The 21,305-nt window shown below is 43.4% G+C and overlaps 1 non-coding gene across 1 annotated transcript; it reads right to left on the reverse strand.

The window, feature by feature from the left end:
* Positions 1-1,587: 1,587 nt before the first annotated feature.
* On the reverse strand, positions 1,588-1,719 carry LOC123460507. The gene has a single exon (XR_006637056.1).
* Positions 1,720-21,305: the final 19,586 nt, after the last annotated feature.

Below are 21,305 nucleotides of genomic sequence, written 5' to 3' on the forward strand. Positions count from 1 at the left end.
ATGTTATCAATAAATAAAAAAATAAATAAAAAATTTGGAAGCTGGAGAGATGGCTTACACAGTTGAAGCACTTGCCTGCAAAGCCTGGAGACCCAGGACCCATGAAGGTCAGGTGCACATGGTGGCACATGCTTTTGGAGTAATTTGCAATGGCTAGAGGTCCCAGCACACCCATTCTATCCCTTTTTCTATCTGTCTCTCTCAAATGTAAATAAATAAATATACTTTTAAAAGTTGGGGCTGGAGAGACAGCTCAGTGGTTAAGGGGCTTACCAGCAAAGCCTAAGTTCAAGCCTCTACTTACCCACATAAAGCCAAATGCACTAGGTGGTGCATGAGTCTGGGATTCATTTGTAGTGACTAGAGGCACTGTTATGCCCATTTTCTCTCCTTATCTGCATTTTGCTTGCATGCTGTCTCTTTTTCATAAATAAATAAAATATAAATCTATTCTAAAAAAAGAATGCCAATATAGTATCCAATATTTTTGGTGTTCCTATTGTTTATTCATTTGCACGTGTGTGTGTGTGTGTGTGTTACAGAGAATAATCTCGAGGTTATCTTGTGTTCCATTTTCCGTAAGACAGGGTCTCCTACCTCTGCAACCAAGGCTCCATTTCCCATGGTTGGAGGCACCCTGGGATCACAGATGTGTGTGCCATTCTGCATCAGGCTTTATGTGGGTGGTGGAGGAACTGGGTCCAAGCCAGCAGTGAGTGCTTTTAGCCACTGAGCCATCTCCCCAGCCCCTGGCGTTTCTGTTTTTAAAGTCTAGAGGGTCTTTGTATCTGGAAACTTCTCATTTGTTTGTTGTTGCTACTCTGACTTGGCTCAGTGCCCATGGTGTGCCTTTTCCTCTTGCTCTTCCCTTCTTCCTCCTCCCTCACTCCTGCCTTCGGAGCTGCCTTCCTCTGCTCTTTCTCCTGCTGTACAGCGGTGCTGCTTTGAACCATGCTCAGGGGACTGCCATGGAGGACTCCATGTGATTCTTGGAACTACAGCCCTGAGAAGGCTGATTTGCCCACTTGCGAGTTGTGTAAACTTCCACAAATAATTCGCCAGGCTGTAGTCTCTTCATCAGTTAAGTAGGAACAGTAACAATACCTTTCTATTTTTTTTAATTATTTTTATTTATTTATTTGAGAGAGAGAGAGAGAGATACAGAAATAGGCAGGTAGATAGAGAGAATGGGCACGCCAGGGCTTCCAGCCACTGCAAATGAACTCCAGATGCTTGCACCCCCTTGTGCATCTGGCTAACGTGGGTCCTGGGGAGTCGAGCTTCGAACCGGGGTCCTTAGGCTTCACAGGCAAGTGCTTAACTGCTAAGCCATCTCTCCAGCCCAACAATACCTTTCTTTCAGGGATCCTGTGAAGATGAAGGGAGAGGACGCACAGAATGCATTTAGCAAAAGGCCAGGCACGGTAAATGTTTAGTATTGCTATAGTGTTCTTGGTATTCCTACTACTTTATTAGTAGAAGTATTAAATTTTAATTTATATTATTTTTACTAAAAGAAAAAAATATATAGTAAATTCAAGTTATAAACAGTAAGAAATTCATTTACTTGGATTTATATTTTACAGAAATTGTCTGTCCTGTATCTGTCTGTTATGATTTCTCTCAATTTGTTCCTGTCATCAAAAGGTACTTTTACTCTAGGGAGGAATGGTGACAATTAGAGCAGTCTTTCAACCCAATCTGTGCATCAGCCTCCCAATATTCCTAAATTTTATAACTTAGTTTAGTTCAGAAATAAGAACTTTTTTCTCCCTCCTTTAATTAATCAGTCATTCCATTCTTGACTTCCACCTCTGGCTTGAAGATGGGAAGGGCTTGTTGCATCAATATGCTTGTTTGCTGGAATATGAGGAGGATAAGCCTCCCTGTTTCCTTCCTCCCCGTTCCTTTTCTCACCCATTTCAACACAATAAAACACTCTTCATGAAGTATCATGACCCACATGGACATTAGAGAGAAAAATTGTCTCACGGACACAATGAAACTCTGCTGGTCACAAGAATGTTCTAGAACTCTCAGGGGCCTGACTGCTTGAGTTTGAGGGACTTGATGTACCCAGTCTTCCTATGGGTGATTTTTTTGTTCTGGAGACTGGAATGTTTGATGGAGTTGTTCTTGGTCTGGTGACGAGGACGCCCTTAACACCTGTGTAACCTTTGGGTGGATCTTCCCTCCTTGGCTAAGTAGACTGCTGAGAGGAGCATTGTCCAGTCCTTTCCTGGCTTTTGTCAGCTGAGAAGTGATGGCCAGCCTCTGGTGGAAACTGAGAAGTGAGACAAAACAAGCCTGCCAGCTGCTGGGCATGGAGCAGACCCACAACAAGGTCAGCCTGGGAGCTGCAGGGCTGCAGTCACAATGCTTGCCACGATCTTTTTGCCTCAAATGATCTGTTAATGCCTTGGTTTATGTTTGAATATCTCTTTTTCCTTGTGGAGTTATTTTCACATCTACTGAACAGCATGAACCTCATAGTGGTATCATTAGGGAGGCTAGTCGAGGTCTTCCCCCTTTTTTATAGAGAAGGTAATGAAAATTTTCCTCATGGGGTTTGCCTAAACAATGGTGATACAAGAACTGGATCCCATTATCTGCCCTGTGGTCCTGTTGTGCAGAGAGCATTTTGACTGGACCAAACTCGTTCTTGGTTGAAGGCCATGTCATGGCTTGAGGCTAGTGGAACCACTTCTAGATACAAGATTTTTTTCTGTTGTTCATGGCTTTCTGAAATTTCATCATTTGAATCAATTAATCCTTTTATTCAGCTAGCATGTCTCTAAAGTTTGTCTTAGAAAGGCAAAGAATCCTTGAGAAGGGTGGTTCTATCATCAATGGCAAATCAGCTTGTCAAATTAACTTCTCTCTTGATAGCTTGCTAGATTAGTGCAGTTAATGTGGGAGAAGCTGATGGCTCGTGGGAAGGGACCTCTGCACTTTGAGGTACTGTCTGGATTGGCAGGTCTGGAAGAATGCACTAGTTTGATATTGCTGAATAAAAAATTACCATGGCCTTGTCAGCTTGAAATTATATATTGAGCCAGGTATGGTACCGCATGCCTTTAATCTGAGCACTTGGGAGGCAGAGGTAGGAGGATCACTGTGAGTTCGAGGCCAGCTTGAGACTACATAGTGGGTTCCAGGTCAGCCTGGCCTAGAATGAGGCCATATCTCAAAAAAGAAAAATATATATACACATATTGATTTTCTCAGTTTTCATGGGTGAGAGCTGGAAATGGCTTACCTAGGTTCTCTTCTTAAGGTCTCAAATAGTCCCCTTTATGTTTTTTTTTTAATTTTTATTAACATTTTCCATGATTATAAAATATATCCCATGGTAATTCCCTCCCTCCCCACCCCCACACTTTCCCATTTGAAATTCCATTCTCCATCATATTATCTCCCCATTACAATCATTGTAATTACATATATACAATATCAACCTATTAAGTATCCTCCTCCCTTCCTTTCTCTACCCTTTATGTCTCCTTTTTACCTTACTGGCCTCTGCTACTAAGTATTTTCATTCTTACGCAAAAGCCCAGTCATCTGTAGCTAGGATCCACATATGAAAGAGAACATGTGGCGCTTGACTTTCTGGGCCTGGGTTACATCACTTAGTATAATACTTTCCAGGCCCCTTTATGTTTTTTAGAATATCACATATCATTAAATCTAGATTCTGCATATGAAAGAGAACATATTTGTCTTTCTGTCAGTCTCAGAAGGTGGACTATTTTGGGGAGGGAGCAGGTCAGTAGGAAGAGGAAGGGGATAAGAAAGGTAATATGAGTAAATATAATGACTTATAAATGCCATAACCAGATGCATTTTTTTATATGCTGTTGCACTTAGCTTTGTGTTGCTGGCAGAGGACACCTGACGAAGAGCAGCCTGTGGGAGGAAAGGGTTTATCTTGGCTTACAGACTCGAGGGGAAGCTCCATGATGGCAGGGGATAACGATGGCATGAGCAGAGGGTGGACATTACCTCCTGGCCAACATCAAATGGACAATAGCAACAGGAAAGTGTGCCAAACACTGGCAAGGGGAAGCTGGCTATAACACACATAAGCACACCCCCAACAATACACTGCCTCCAGGAGGCTCCAATTCCCAAATTGTCACCAGCTGGGGACATAGCATTCAGAACACATAAGCTTATGGGGGACACCTGAACTATACCAGCACATATGCTAAAAATTAATTTAAAAATCCTTTTGGTTTTTGAATTTCAAATTCTGTAACTCATTTTCCCATCTGAATTACTAGTGACTCGCAGGAGTGGAAACCTTCACTGTAGCCAACATGGGATTTAACATTACACTATCCTGCTTGAAAATCCAAGAGCATTTTGAAATGGTTCAACATAAACAATGACTCTTATAGTGATTTCTAGTTGAAAGAACAGGAGATTTATCAAATAACTCTAATATTATAGTCTATTATTTGCACGCCTCAAGAAACCTATTAAAAAAAAAAAAACAGGACATGAGGCCAAGAAGAAACACATGTTTTATGAAGTACAGCTAGGGGCAAGACTTTGCTTTTCCTATAAGGATAGTGGCTGAAATATATTTCTGCCAATTAATTCACATACTCTTACTCCAACATTGGTTTGGTTTAATGATCCAAGAAAGCCTTAAAATATTGCATAGCAGATAGTCCTAATGAAAACTGAACTCGTACCAAGGTAATTTTTTATTTATGGGATTTTGGAGTAGCCATGGTACTCAGAGCCCAGAAAGGACAAGTGTCTGCTCTGGGCCATCTGTGAGTGCTTAGCATTTAGTCATCACTGACAGTTACATGCATGGGTGACTCTGTGAGCTATAAGCAACGAGAGTCTCCTGGTAGGAATGACAGGCAGGGCTGCTTGGGGGAAGATGATTATACAGGATATGGTCACCAGCCACTGCATTGGAGTCATTTCTCTAGGCATGGTGATGGACGTTCAAGTGACAGAAGGATTAAGAAGGGGCGAAGGGGGCAAGAGAGGCATTAAAAATGAGAGGAACAATGTGACCAGGAGGCTCAAAGGGGCCGTATCTGGTGTATTGTAAGACATATTTTGGGAACAAGAGCCTGAAGAATTGGGTGAACCTGGAAGAAGAAAGATCTGGGCAGGCAGTCCTGGAATGAAGCACTTAGAAATGAAAGGTTTGCTTGAAGGTTTGTGACTAGAAGAATGACATAGTTGTAATGATTTTTTTTTTTATGTTTACCATACACAGATAATGATAGAACTTCTCCTTCATCCTCTGACTCACAGCAACCCTGTGATGGAAATGCTATTTGTAGCATTTCATCTTATAGATGTGGAAGTAGAGCACAGTAAAGGGGCTGAAGTAGGATTTGAACCCAGGACATTTGGCTCTAGAGCAAATGTACTTAGCCACTAGGCTGTCTGGCACTCTTCCACAAGATAAGTGGTTTATGGCAGGTAAATATGGTGCTTAAAATACTGAATTGATTAGAAGAAACAAAAGCCTGGTGTTAGAAAATTCAGTTAGGAAGAGACAGTAATAAATCTAGGCATCCTACAAACCTTTCCTTCTTTCTTTCTCTTCTTTCATCCCTTCCTTCCTCTTTTCCTCCCTCCCTCCCTTTCTTCTTTCCTTCATTTTGGCTTGTGTATGTGTGTGCATGGTATACGTGAATGTGGGTATATGTATTTGACTGTGTGAGTATGTATGTGCACACGTGAATGCAGTGCTTATACATGTGTGTGCATCTGCATATGGAGGTCAAAGGTTAATGTTGGATGTTCTCCTCAGTCACTGTCCACTTGACTTTTTTTTTTTTTTTTTTTTTTGAGTGATGGGTGTTTTATTATGAGAGGAACAGTTGCTTCTGGAACTATTCAAAAAAGCTACAGAGCTTAGTCCTTTCTCCTCACGCTGTGTGAAACCAGGGTGACCGTGTACATAATAAATGCTGTGGGCAAGGAAATAACTCATAACCAACAGAGCACTCTTTCTTTTTACAAGCTACTTTCATTTATGTATTTTCAAGCGGAGGGAAATAGAGAGAAGCTAGAAAGACAGAATATGTGCATCCGGGCCTCCAGCCACTGCAAACGACACATGTGCTACCATGTGCATCTGACTTTACGTGGGTATTGGGGAATCAAACCTGGGTCCTTAGGTTTCACAAACACCACTTGACTTTTTTTTTTTTTAATTATTTATTTATTTGAGAGCGACAGACACAGAGAGAAAGACAGATAGAGGGAGAGAGAGGGAATGGGCGCGCCAGGGCTTCCAGCCTCTGCAAACGAACTCCAGATGCGTGCGCCCCCTTATGCATCTGGCTAACGTGGGACCTGGGGAACCGAGCCTCGAACCGGGGTCCTTAGGCTTCACAGGCAAGCGCTTAACCGCTAAGCCATCTCTCCAGCCCACCACTTGACTTTTTGAGACAGGGTTTTTCACTAAAACTTGAGGTCACCAATTCAGCTAGCCTAGCTAGCCAGTGACCTCTCGGAATCCATCTGTCTTTGGGTCCCCAGTGCTGAGAGTATAGGTATGTCCCATCAACCTGGCAGTCTATATGGGTGCTGGGCATCTGAATTCAGGTCTTCACACTTGTGCAGTACTTCATCCAGTGAGCCCTATACCCTGCCCTCTAACCATTCTTTCATTCTGAGTTTTAAATATTTTATTATCTATTTATGTATTTATTTTAAATACTTTATTTATTTGCAAAGAAAGAGAATGAGAATATGGGAGTACCAGGGCATCTATCCATGGTAAACAAACTCCAGATACACGCACCACTTTGTGCATCTGGCTTTATGTGGGTACTGGGAAATCGAACATGGGTCCTTAGGCTTTGCAGGCAAGTGCATTAATCGCTGAGCTATCTCCCCTGCCCCAAACTACTCTTAACATTGCTTCCCAAACTCCTGTCATTTTATTTCATGCATCTCCAGAGACCTACACTGAATGTAGGCTCCATCATTTTCTGTTCCTTGTTGCATCCCCTTCCATTCTTTCCATTGCTAGAGGGTTTTTGTAAAAAGAAATATCTGATCATGCCATTCTTTTGATAAAGTGCTCACAGGTTACAGGGTCCTTCATGAGATGGTTCTTTTTCCTCTCCAGCCCCATGTCTAGGCACCTGTGTTCTTACACATTGTCTTGACCATGGTTCACCTCCGGCCTACACATGAAAATAACCTGATGTCCAAGTTCCACCTCTGATGTTAGAACCTTGGGAGCAGAACTAGGAAGAAGATTGTGGTGGTTTGATTCAGGTGTCCCCCATAAACTTAGGTGTTCTGAATGCTAGGTTCCCAGCTGATGGATATTTGGGAATTAATGCCTCCTGCAGGGAGTGTATTGTTGGGGGTGGGCTTATGGGCTTTATAGCCAGTTTCCCCATGCCAGTGTTTGGCACACCCTCCTGTTGCTGTGATCCATCTTATGTTGGCCAGGGGGTGATGTCCACCCTCTGCTCATGCCATCGTTTCCCCCTGCCATCGTGAAGCTTCCCCTCAAGCCTGTAAGCCAAAATAAACCTCTTTTTCCCAGAAGCTACTCTTGGTTGGGTGATTTCTACCAGCAATGCGACCCAGACTGCAACAAAGATGTTTGTAAATAACAATATCAACAATAGAACAACAAAAGCAACAGTGCCCCTCTCCCCCACCAGCTGTGGTGGTTGAGAACTACCACTTCATAGATATATGATAAACAGTCTCTACCTTCTGGAAGGACTTGCTTCCTATTCTGAACCCTCTTGGAGGTCTTTGCATATGCCATCCTTTATGCCTGGAGCAATTTTCCCCCATCCTGTTTCTCCTGGTTGACTCCTATACAGTGTTCAGAGCTCATGTCGATCTTCCTAGTACCTAAAAGGCTGCTTTAGCAGTTACCTTCTTGTTGCTGGAACAACACACCTCACCAAAGGCAGCATCCAAAAGGAAAGGGTGTATTTCAGCTTATAGTCTCGAGGGGATGCATGGCAGAGGAGACACTGACAATCACATCATAGCAGGTGGGAGGTAGCAGCAAGAGTGAGCTAGCTTTGGCAAGGCGGGGCTTGAATTATTAACACCCTAAGCAACACACCTCCTTCAGGAAGGCTCTTCTTTCCAAATAGCCACTTGCTGGGGATTGAGTATGAGGCTTCAGTACAAATACATGAGGCTATGGGGGACACTTCACATTCAAACCATGGTTGCTGTCAGTGCTCATAGTGGTCTCTAAGTGAATCTTTGTACAATGAATGGCCCAGTTTGGTTAGATGACTGAATAATGGCTGCCCAAGGATGCCCGACACAGCAAAGGGGATTTTGCAGCTGTGTTCCAATTAAGGATCTAGAGCTGGGGAGAATAGCTTTGAGTTGACCAGGTGTGCTCCAAAATAATCACTAGGGGCCTTACAAGAGGGAGACTTACCAGGCTGAGGAAAAGGAAGACTGAAGCAGAGGTCAGAGAGGTAATTCTATGCTGTTGGTTTTGAAACCAGAGGAAGCAGCCAGGAGTCAAGAATCAAAAAACTTTCCAGTAACTAGATAAGCTAGGACAGATTGTCTTTTGGAGTCTCCAAGGGAAGCATACTGCCAACAACCTTGACTTTGGCCCAGTGAAAGCCACACTTTTGATCTATAAAACAGTAATATGATAAACCTGCAACAAACATTTTATTTATTTATTTAAATTAAAACAATTTTTTGTTTATTTTTATTTATTCATTTGAGAGCAACAGACAGAGAGAGAAAGAGGCAGATAGATAGACAGAATGGGTGCACCAGGGCTTCCAGCCACTGCAAATGAACTCCAGATGCATGTACCACCTTGTGCTTCTGGCTTACATGGGTCCTGGGGAATAGAGCCTCGAACCAGGGTCCTTAGGCTTCATAGGCAAGCACTTAACCATTAAGCCATTTCTCCAGCCCTGCAACAAACATTTTAAATGACTATGTGGCAATTTGTTACAGCAGCAAGAGAAAAACAAACAGAGATGTCCTGTCCAACAAGCTTTGCCTGGCCACCTTCTGCTTCCCCAAAGAGCAGGCTATGTGCTTTTCCTGCTGACTTCCATATGTTGTGATGTTACTTTTCTGTACCTCAGTTTCCCCATGTATAAAATGGATACACAGGAGGATTAAGTGAGTTAATACATACAAAATATTTGGAACAGTGCTTTTTATGAGGTATGCGCCCAATTAACTGTTCTTATTTCTCATCACAGCCTCTTAATTACATCATTGTTCTTGTCAAATTAAGAAAGTGAGTGGGAATAGAAATTAAGAGGTATCTATGATTCATAGGAGTCTGGTTTTAATACTTTCTCCTCACATGTGGGCTTGATCCCAGGGGAAAGGAAAGAAAGGGATCTACCTTAATGGTCCAGGACTTCAGGCATTGTTCCTTCTGGAACCTCTCTCGCAGATGTTTTGCCCTTGGCCTTGCCCCTTGTCCTCATCTCGCTCCTGCACGTACCTCCCCTTGGCTGCCATCTCTCCTGAGTCTGGTCATGTGGATGGGCAGCTCCAGTTCCAAGAATTTAACCTCAGCTCTGAGCCTCTCTGCTGCCCTGGGAAAGAAACTCAGAGCATTTCAAGGGAAAAGAAGTCATGAGTCAAAGATGAGTTCATGGTTTGTAGCTAGCTGACTCAGAATGATTAAGAGGAGAAATCCCTGGAGGAGATGGGAGGGTCAGAGCTGTGGTAACTTCCCTGATGACTGTGAAATTGTGGGCACAATCCCCAACTGCCCTTAAGCTTGGCTTACTTTCCTGTGAATAGGCCCATTGCAGCACCTGCTTTTCAAAAGGGTCATGAAGATGAAAGGAAGAGAAGCTGTCTGGTTCTTAGCACCATGTCCCTTACACAGGCTGCACTCTGAATATCTCTGGCATCAGTGTCAGCAGGAGGGATGATGACTTCTGACAGTGACTTCCCAACATCTTGGCCTCAGGAAGGCCTCCTAGTGCTCTTAAACTACTCCCGGGGACCTCCAAGAGCTTTTGTTTATGCGTATGTGATAGTGGTTTTTACCACATTTAAACTAGAATATTTAATAATGCAAGTCCATTATATGTTGACATTTTTTTCATTTTTGTGTGTTTGTATGTGTCTGTGTGTGTAATGCGTGTGTTTGTGGATGTGCATGCATATGTGTGTGATCAGAGGACAACTTTGTCTGTCACTCCTCAGGCACTGCTCACCTTTTCTTCTGAGACAAGGTCCTCTCTGGCCTGTAGCCCCCAAGTAGGCTAGACTGGCAGACCAGTGAGCCCAAGAACCTGCCTTTTTCTGCTTTCCCATCATTGGGATTGTAAGTGTGCACAATGCCTGATGTTTTTTAAAAACATGAGTTCTGGGGATCAAACTCAGATTCTCCTACTTTCCACAGCAAACATTTTACCAATTGAGCTATCTCCCCAGTCCTGATAACATATATTTTAAACAATAAATATAGCTACTTTTTTCTCAAATAAGAATGATTCAAGTAGCATTGCTTTACATTTTTGCAAGTTTCCTTAAGGCTTGGCTTAATAGCAGATACCCAGATGTTGTATTTGCGTCTGCATTTGTTCTGATGCGGTGTCACAGGCAAACTCCACTGCACATATGTGGGAGAGTAAGAGTGCAAAAAAGCATCTTATTATTATTATAAAATACTTTTGACCCCAATGAAGGCATCTCAGATCACACTTTGAAGATCACTGACCTATAAGTTTTTCTTAAAAACAAAATTTTAATCTGTGTATAAAGATCTTAATCAGTTGTAACCATATATCACTCCATCATAATATGATAAGAGTTCAACAACACCAATTGATTTTTTTGCATGTGTGTGTGTGTGCAATATGTATGTACATGTTGCATTCACATGTATGTGCCTAGGTGGTGTCCATACGCAAATGTGTAGTGGCTGGAACTGAACATTGAGTGTCACAATCCTTTGCTCTTCCGCCCATTCTTACTTGAGCTGGAGTCTCTTACTGATCCCCCAGCTTGCCAGGTTTTTGCAAGCTCCAGTGATTCTTGGGAATCTGCTTCACTACGGGACTGGGGTTACAGATGCATGGCCATGCCCAGCTGTTTATGTGGGGCCTGAGATTTAATTTTAGTAGTCTCTCAAGACTCCCCATGCCTCTGTGCTTGCATAGAAACTGCTCTTAACCACTGAGCCATCTCTCCAGCCCACTGCCTCTCTCTGTCTCTATTTGCCTCTATCTCTCAAATAAATAAATAATAAAATAATTTTAAAAAGAATGAAAGACAACAACAGATGTTGCCTGTTTATGATGAAACAATGCTGATGAAGTATTTTTCATGATGTTACTATCTATAACCATTTCTTCATTCCTGCTCATTTACAAATGATCCATTTAATGTAAGTCTAGGATTCTCCAGTGATACCTGCCATCTCTTTTCTGTTTAGAGACAAAGGTGCATTCTTGATGATGGGATCTTGGGCTGACAAAGGGTTCTAAGCAGCCTCGTTTCCACTTCAGGAGAACAACTCAATGAATCCCTGTTTCTTTCTTTACCACACGAATAACTATTGGAGCAAAGAGGGTGAGGTGAGGTGAGGGCCAGAGTGGGGGGCCTGGGAAGAGAACCTTAGATAGAGCACAGTACTACAGCCCTTCATTGGCACCCCACCAGATTGTTATTGTGTACCACTGTCTGTGGGTGTGTTTTCTTCTAGAGCCAACTTAGTGCCAGATACTGTGAATGGTACTATTGCCTCTGATGTGGCTCACTGTAGAGAGGAAGATGTTAACCCTTGAACAAGCACATGGGCAGAATGCTCAGTCTGGGACACTAAGGATCCAACTCCACACTGAGCTGACACAAGCTGAAGTGGGTTGGGTTCCTCCCTGGAATTTAGATGGGATATTGGAAAAGACATCCAAAGACGCAGACCATGAAGGGCAGGGTGTATGTTGATAAGGTGAATTTCCTGTCCTCCAGCTGCCTCCAGTGGACAGTGCAGTAAGCTTTATAAGGGACAGGAGGACTGAGGAATGAAAGGCCACTCTTTCTTCCTCCTTCACATATCCCTTTGTTTTAGCTCCTTATAGATTTGTCCCTCAATAGCACAAGGCGTATGGCTGAGAAAGAGAAGGAGAGAGGAGATAGGAGGAAGAATTCTGCCCATGGCAGTGGAGAGGATTTGGGACCAACTGGCTGGCTGACACAGTCATTCATATTTAAGAGATGTATGTAATTTAAGCATCTGAGAGCCAGAGATTGCCCAAGAAAAAAATTTTCCCATGTGCCAAAGCAATTCATCAGTTCTGCGTTTCATCCCCTAGTTATTTGTGAGTTTGTAGATTGTGAATACAAGCCAGGAATTTTCTTGCAGTTTGGCTCTTCATTCAGTAAGTTTATTTTAGAATTTTTTTTTTCCTGTGATGAAGTGAGAAGCTAGAGCCTCACAACCAACAGTGAAGAGTATTGATGCTTCAGGGTAAATAAAGTAGTTTTTCTGATAATCTTCAATCACCAGTGCTCTTCTTAATTATGAGGCAATTAAAGTGGGTGGTGCTTTCTACTTGGGGTATGCCAATGTAGTAGATTTAACAGACACATCAACCCTGTGAAGCAGTTCAGTGAAGTCAAACCATTTGAAAAGCACTAAAAATATTGAGACATACAAACACACAAAATATTGAGAATGATTTAAATACGTTTGCTTGGGCTGGAGAGAAGGGTCAGTAAACAAAACACACACAGACCAAGCTGGAGTACTAGGATTTTATCCCAAGATTCCAAGTAAAAAGATGGCAAGTGGTGGGATTCTGCAATCCCAGCATACTGCTGATGCCGGTGGTGAGATGGGAGTTAGATACACAGGAATTTCCTAGAAGCAAGGGCAGCAAAGAAAATCAGCAAAGCAAGGATCCAGAGTGTGAGCCCATGCCTCAGATGAGGTGGAAAGGCAGAAGATTGACCTGAAAGTTGTCCTGGGACCTTCACATGTGTTCCATGGCATGCATGGGCCACATCCACACCCATGAATGTGTATACAAGTACAAATAAATGGTAAAAATAAAATAAAATAGAAATATTTAAATATTTTTGCTTATGCTACCTGAGTACAAGAGTAACTGCTTAATGCTATGTAATAACCAGGATATTGTTTGACTATCTGCAAGAACATGTAGACTTCTGTATCATTTTTGAGCACTTAAATATGTTTCTTAAAAGTTCCAGGAAAATTTCTTAGCGCAGTAGCTATGACTTAAGGGTGGCAAGCATTTCAGTGCAGCTAGGTATTGGTAGTGTGCCTGTAATCTCAGCACCTGGGAGGCTGCAGCAGAGGCATGGTGGGTTTGAGGTCTATTTGGGTTGTATAAGAAGACCCTGTCTCAAGAAAAGCAATATGTTGTTTGTTTTCAACTCTAAGAACAAATCACATAGTGTTTCAAACCAATAGTGTCTAGAAGATCCTAGATGTCATATTAGAGAACAAGAAAAATAAAATTTAATTAACTAGAGATTATTCAATGCCTCCTGATAGACAACTAAGGAGAAAGTAATATGGACAGTGATTGCATCAAAATGAGGTATAAAGAAATAAACAGATGGAGCCCTTGCAAAACCAAAAATGTTAGCTAATCTGTTTTCCTTACAAATAATTTCCCAAAATAATCAAACCTATCAAAATCACCTCATGTGAACTTAGTAATGCTTTATTCTCTCTCCCTTAGTTTCTTTCTCTCTCTCTCTTTGTATTTCTGCCTTCAGTCATTGACAGACTTCGAAGAGGTGCTTCTAAAAGCCAGCAAGGGGGGAGAAAGGATGTACAGGAAAGCCAGCAGCACAAGCCCAGGACCACGTTGGGTGCATGGATGAGAGACTTGACTTCTTAGGGTTCTACTCCCATGGCGAGTGTTGTCCAAATGTGACAAGAGTCTGGAGTGTGTCCCCTGCCTGCCCCCGCAGAGCTGGTGTTGGCGCCTGAGAAACTCACCAAGCACCTGGACTGCCTCCTGCTCCTGCAGTCTGCTTGGTTGGACGAGCAGACACTGTGTGCTCCAGGCAAGAAAAAAAATGGAAGGCTGAGTAACAAGGTGCCGCCTTTTAGAAAGGGTTCCTGGGAGCTCACCTGCGGATTTCACATTCACTGAAGCAGCCAGACAAGGATTGGCTTGACTTCATCTAACCGTAGATGAATCCAGAGAAATGGGGCTTACCTCAGGACATTGCTACTCCAAGTCAAGTTGAGTTCTCTGAAAACCTAGCTTTCTTAGCACAGTTTGCTGAAGAAGCTCTCTCTCTTGTTCTGTCTCTCTCTTTTATTTCCACTGTATGTTTCTGACATCTTTATGGAAAATTAGGTAGCTGTGGCTCTGTGGATTTATTTCTTGGTACTCAATGCATTGCCCTATATATCTGTTTATGTGTGAGGGGGCAGAACTTCAGAACTGGAGAGATCGTTCGGTGGTTCAGGTGCTTGCTTGCAAAGCCTAACAACCCAGGTTCAATCCCTCAGTACCTACCTAAAACCAGATTCACAAAGTGCATGCATCTGGAATTTGGTTGCAGTGGCTGGAGGCCCTGGTGCACTCATTCTCTCTGTCTCTCTTCTCTATCTCTCTTTGCTTGTAAATAAATAAATACTCTGTGAACTTCAATATCTGAGTATATTGCAGGTGGGTTGAGTTTCCACTGGGTTATCCTGTTATGTTTCTTTGCTTCTGCCCCTAATCCCCTGAGGGCCCTCTTCTGTGGGGTATTGGTAGTCACCATCGGGTCTTGGTTGCACCAGTAACTTCCTATGAGGGGGACAATGCCTCAGATGGACATGCCTACCCTGTGGCCCTCACGTTCTTTCTGGTGCCTGTGGTTCTCATGTTCGTTCTTTCTGGCTCCTCTCTTTCAGTGTTTCCTGAGCCTTGGAGGGCATGTTAGACGTCTACTTTAGTGCTGAGCTCTATTTTCTGCTTTGATGAGTTTTGTGTCTTTTCAATGTTTACTGCCATCCCTCTGGCTCACAGCAGGAGCAGTGCTCCTATTTAATCCACGACTTCCTCTGTCATGTTTCGCGGGCCCTGGCAGATGTGATAGAGATGACTCATCTCATGCTGGGCTTCCGCTTTCTCTTGTCATTCTGATAAGTCTTGGATCTCCCTGGTATTTGCTACCATCTGTAGAAAACAGGTTCTCTGACAAAGAGGGAGAGCGGCATGGATCAAAGGGGATAAACATATACAATTAGAAAACTTTCTGATGGGCATAATCTTTCCATTTGGCCAGAGAAAAGTGGGTTTAATAGTCCCTCCAGGGTCTATTATCTTCCAACCCATAGGCTTTTGATTTGTTTCTCAGTAACAGGTATGCGTTCCCTCTCATTGAGTGAGCCTCATATCCAATCTGAGAGCGGTTGACTATCCCTCTAACTTATGTGCCAATATTGCACTGGTGGACACATATTGTCTGGTTGATTGATTTTGCAGCTGTAGGATCTACTACTTGTTCACACTGTGGGTGACTTTTATTCCCCGGCAGCTTGCATAGTGCTTTCTAGCACTGTGACAGCTAGCTGGCTGGAGAGCTGGCTTCCATCTTTGCTCCAGCTTGATTGTGTAATGACCTATGACCGCAGGCAGCCTGTAGAGTTTACAGCAATAGCATATTCCTGTCTAGTTCTGGTAGGTAAACCAAGTGCTTTGGCAATGACCTGCATTGTTTTGGAGACATCATGGGCCTCTGCCCAGCAGCTCACTGTTGGGGGTGAGGGTGACTCAGTGGCACGGTCATTCACCTAGAACATCCCGTGGCTGTAGGGTAAAGCTTTCTCCACCCCAGCAGTGTGCCCGCTCACTGTGGCTTTCCACCGTGCTTTGAGATTGTGTATGTCATAATGCCTTCAGTGTGGCTTCTCCTGCTTAGGATTGCTTTGACTGTTCACGGTGGTCTTTTGTGCTTCCATATGAATTTTAGGTATTTTTTCTAGCTCTGTTAAAAATATGCAACTGGGATTATGATGGGTTGAAATTGTATTGAATCAGTAGATTGCGATTGGTAGTACAGCTGTGTTTGCAATATTGATTCTGCGTATCCACGAGCTTTGGGGATCTTTCCATCTACGAGCATCTTCGTCATTTCTCTCCACAGGGTCTTAGAGTTTTCACTGTCAAAGTGTTTCACTTCCTTGCATAGATTTATTTTAGATGATATTAAATTGCTTTTTGAGGCTATTGTGTATGGAATTTTCTCTTGATTTATTTCTTGGCAAGTTCATTTTGGTATATAGAAAGGCTCCTGATTTTTGTGTACTGATTTTGTATCCTGCTGCATTGCTGGAAGTGCTTATCAGACCTAAGAGTTTTCTGGTGCAGCCACTATGGACTTTTGAGTGGCGGGTCATACCATCAACAACTAAGGGTACTTTGACTTCTTCTTTTCCTACTTCATCTCTATCTCTCTTTTTAAAAATTTATTTTATTTTTTTTTGAGAGAGAGACACAGAGAAAGAAGGGGTGTGCCACAGCCTTCGGCAACTGCAAATGAACTCTAGATGCATGTACCACCTTGTGCATCTGATTTATGTGGGTCCTAGGGAGTTGAACCTGGGTCCTTTGGCTTCACAGGCAAATGCCTTAACTACTAAGCCATCTCTCCAGCCCTATCTCTTTCTCTTGTTTTTAAAAAAAATATTTATTTATTTGCAAGCAGAGAGATACAAGGAGAGAGAGTGTGTGTGTGTGTGTGTATGGGTTTACCAGGGCCTCTAGCCACTGCAAACAAACTCCAAATATATGTACTACTTTGTATATCTGTCTTTTTGTGGGTCCTGGGGAATTGAACCCAGCTGTTAGGCTTTGCAGGCAAGCATCTTAACTGCTGAGTCCTCTCTCCAGCCCCTCTTTTTCTTGTCTTATTGTTCTAGCTAAAACTTTAAATAATATGTTGAATAAAACAGTGAAAGTAGGCACCATTGCCTCATTCTAGGTTTTAGAAGAACTATCTATTTTCAGTTTTCTTTACTTAGTATAATGTTGGCTATAGTTTTGTTGTATTTAGCATTTATTATGTTGAGAGTTTTTGTTTTTTTTTCGACGTTGGGTTTCACTCTAGCTCAGGCTGACCTGGAATTCACTGTGTAGTCTCAAGTGGCCTTGAACTTACAATGATCCTCCTACCTCTGTGTCCTGAGTGCTGGGATTAAAGGCATGTACCACCATGCCCATTTTATTTTTATTTATTTGAGAGTGTGGGGGGAGAGAAATAGGTAGGTAGAGAGAGGAAGAGACAGAGAGAGAGGGAGGTAGGGAGAGGATGAGCACACCAGGGCCACCAGCTGCTGCAAATGAACCCCAGGCATATGCACCCCCTTGTGCATCTGGCTTATGTGGGTCCTGGGGAATTGAACCTGGGTTCTTTGGCTTTCCAAGGCCAGTGCTTTAACCACTAGGCCATCTATCCCGCCCAGTAGTATCCCTTCTTTGCACATCAGGGGTCTCTGCCATGTACTCTTAACTTTGCAGTCTGTGGACTCTGCAGGTTATTTCAGCCTCACAGATTGTACCACCGACAGTGACTCCTGTTCAAGCTAGACGTTTCTCCCAGTTGCACTGGGAATGTGGGGAACAGCTGCAACACCGTCCTTTCAAGAACTGCGAAGTCTTAGTCACCCAGCTGGAGGGCTGCTCTGGACTCTGCAGAGTGCTCAGGTTCTACAGCGGAGAATGCAGAGAGGCAGCTCCAGAGGTCAATTTCCCACTGGCCTCAGATGCAGAGCTATGAGACTCTAGGGTTATTCTTCCCTGATGAACTCTGCTCCCAGACACCAAGGGCAGGGCTGTTTTCCCATTGCACTTCCCTGCCTGAGCTGAGCCTCCTGCTGCCTGCCCTCTGGCTTGCCACCGTCTGACTCTCCTGTTGTCAACTGCTTCCCTGGTCTTTCCCTCACCCTGAGACGATAGCAGACCACACTGATGGTCCATGACCCGTGGTTAGTCCCTAACTCCAGCTCTCCAGATCAGCCCAATCTTTAACAGCATCTTGATAGATGCTCTATCAAGGTGGTACCCAGCCACTGAGTCACACAGGATGCCACAATAGGGTTTCATCTTCACTGCTGACCTGTCCACCATAGGAATCACTGCCCACCAAAATTTGCAACTGAGCTTGAGGCTGGCCAGGGGCTATGGGCTTGTCCCAAGGGTGAGACTGCCCATCTCTTGCCTACCTTATCTCTCTCTCTCTCTCTCTCTCTCTCTTTGTTTTTTCAAGGTAGGGTCTCACTGTAGCCCAGGCTGACCTGGAATTAACTATGTAGTCTCAGGGTGGCCTCGAACTCACGGCGATCCTCCTACCTCTGCCTCCTGAGTGCTGGGATTAAAGGCATGCGCCACCACACCTGCTGCCTACCTTACCTCTTAAAGGCATCTTCTGCCCACTACCCCCGTCTCAGGAAGCCATACGGCTTAATCTCTGTTTGGCTTCTCTGCATTTCCCATCTTTTTCTGTTTACTTTTCACTTCTTCTGTAGAACTCCAAAGCTCTTCTTTTCTTTGACACAGAAACCTTTTAATATTTGGACTCCTTCACTGCACCACACGCAGGCAGTTTCTTAGCTGCCGTCTTACCCAGAAACCCACGTATACAAACGTCCGATGTTGTCCTTCCTCTCTGTGGAGCTCTGTACACAGTCGTGTACTTCCAGCACAGCCAGAGGCTGGAGGAGCTTGAAGAGGGCGCTTGGGCTCCAAGTTCACACCCCCCGGGTTCCTTTTCCAGGTCTGCCATCTCCACATCTGTGTAACCAAGGGTGTGTGTCCCAGTTTCCTTACTTTCCCAGCAGGGTTGATGACTACTAACTATGGGGCTAGTGTGAAGATTCGTTGTTTTAATACTTAAAATGTGATTAGAAAGAGCTTGGCGGGTCAGAAACAACTTTGTAAAAGCCATGTTGATGTTTCCCATTGGTATCAGCTTGCTTTCTACTGCACATGTCTCCATGAGTGCTTTTGTTTGTTTGTTTGTTTTTCGAGGTAGGGTCTCACTGTAGCCCAGGCTGACCTGGAATTCACTATGGAGCCTCAGGGTGGCCTTGAACTCACGGCATTCCTCCTACCTCTGCCTCCCAAGTGCTGGGATTAAAGGCGTGCGCCACCACACCCGGCTCCATGAGTGCATTTTATTGCCATCCCCATCTCCTCCTTTCTTTAAAGATATTTGCCCATGTCTGCTTTGACATTTTTCTCTCACTCAAGGAACGCCAAGGGGACCAAAGGGGCAGCTCAGATAGCCTTGGTGGCTGAGGAATGCTGCAAACTCCAGGAAGGGTCCCCTCAGCTGGGTGCCAATCCCGAACCACTAGGGGAGATGTTCATTTCTGGTGTCAAAGGGCTGTCTCAGTTTGGACTCTTGACTCAACCTTGCAGTAGCTTCAGGTGGATTTTTATTAAACTCGCATTACGTTCCGGTGTCTGTTTTGTTAAATTACATGAGAGCCAGTCCCAGGTTTCTACTGGGGACTACCTGACTGCCTGTTTCAGCCCTGACATCTATGGCATGCCCAGCTCCATCCTTCTGCTGCAGGAAATCCAAAGTGAGATCAGGGTCAGGAGGCCAACTCAGCATGCTAATTTATGGATGGGTAAGGCTATGTTTTGTGCCCCTTAATTTTTTTTCCCCTGAAGTTGAATTGGAATAATTATGTGCTTTGGGTCAAAGTGTGAATAATCAGGTGAGTGGTTTTTGATTATACTTGTGATAATCATAACATATTCATAATTTGGTTAAAAGACAACGAAGGCAAACATACTCTGTCTCTTCTCTTTTTCCAGTTCTCTAACACACACACAAACATCTTTGGAGTATAAACACAATTTAAGTGACATGGTGGGTGGTGCCTATAATCTCAGCATTTGCGAGGCTGACACAGAAGGATTACCATGAGCTCAAGGCCAGCCTCAGCTATAGTATGAGACTTGGCGAAGGGGGAAAAAAAAAAGCTGGGGGAATGTAGCTCATTTGGCAGAGAATGGCACTTGTCTATCATGCACAAAGCCCTGGATTCAATTCCCAGCACCACATAAACTAGGCTTGGTGGCACATATTCTCAAGAGGTGGAGGCAGGAGGATCAGAAGTTCAAGGTCATTCTTTGTTAAGTAGTGAGTTCAAAGACAGCCTGGGATACATGAGACCCTGTTTCCAAAAACAAAACACAAGGATACTGGAGAGATGGCTAAGCAGTTGAAATCTCTTGCTTTCAAAGTGTACTGGCCCACTACCCATGTAAACCTCATGCTAAGTGGTGTATGCATCTGTGATTCTAATGTGCCTGTGACCATGGGAAGCAGAGCCAAGAGAATCTGAACTCATGAGCCAGCTGGCCTGGTGTGTGTGTGTAGCAGCCAGGCACTCTGCCACAAGGAAAGTAGAAGAGGGTGCAGACATCTCAAGTTATCCTCTGACGTCCATGCTCATGCCCCAGCATGCATACCTTGCCACATACATGTGCACATGCACACAAATAAATAAACACATAAAAATTACAAACACATAAATAATAATAAATATCAACTTGATATTTTTAAAAATATACATGTTTAATGTTTTGTGTGTTTATTTGAGAGAGAGAAAGAATCCGATAGAGAATGGGTGCGCTAGGACCTCTCTGGCCCCTGCAAACAAACTCCAGACACACGTGCTATCTTGTGCATCTGGTTTTTTGTGGGAATTGGGGAATCAAACCCAAGTCCTTTGGCTTCCCAAGCAAGTGCCTGAACCACTAAACCACCTCTCCAATCCAGCAACTTGATAATTTTAATCTTGAATAAGTTTTTGACCAAAGAAATGTCATTTTGTCTTATGCTGTTTGAAAACAAAACACAATAATCCATATTGATTATTTCCCTTTCTTCCTTCCTTTTTTCTTTTTCAAGGCAGGGTTTCACTCTAGTCCAGGCTGACCTGGAATTCACTATGTAGTCTCAGGGTGGCCTTGAACTAATGGAGATCCTCCTACTGCTGCCTCTGGAGTGCTGGGATTAAAGGTGTGCACCACCATACCTGGCTTAATACTGATTATTTCTGGGAAAGTTTGAAAAGGCCTTTATAATACCCTCTGTGTTTAATTGGAGGAATTTCTGGAGTGATTATCAAAAGAAAATCATCCCTGCATCTGTGTCTAAATACACATCTTGCTTTTCTTCTACTTCACTGAGCATGCTCTGAAGATTCTGGGTACAATTGATCTTCTTTTGTTAAATAAGCGCTTTTCAAATAAGGTCTCAAAAAAACTCTTTAAAATTTATACTACCTTGACTGTCCACACTTTTATTGGTTAAAGTTTCTCTCTCTG

This window comes from Jaculus jaculus, chromosome 4 (assembly GCF_020740685.1).
Source record: "Jaculus jaculus isolate mJacJac1 chromosome 4, mJacJac1.mat.Y.cur, whole genome shotgun sequence".
Classification (NCBI taxonomy): Eukaryota; Metazoa; Chordata; class Mammalia; order Rodentia; family Dipodidae; genus Jaculus; species Jaculus jaculus.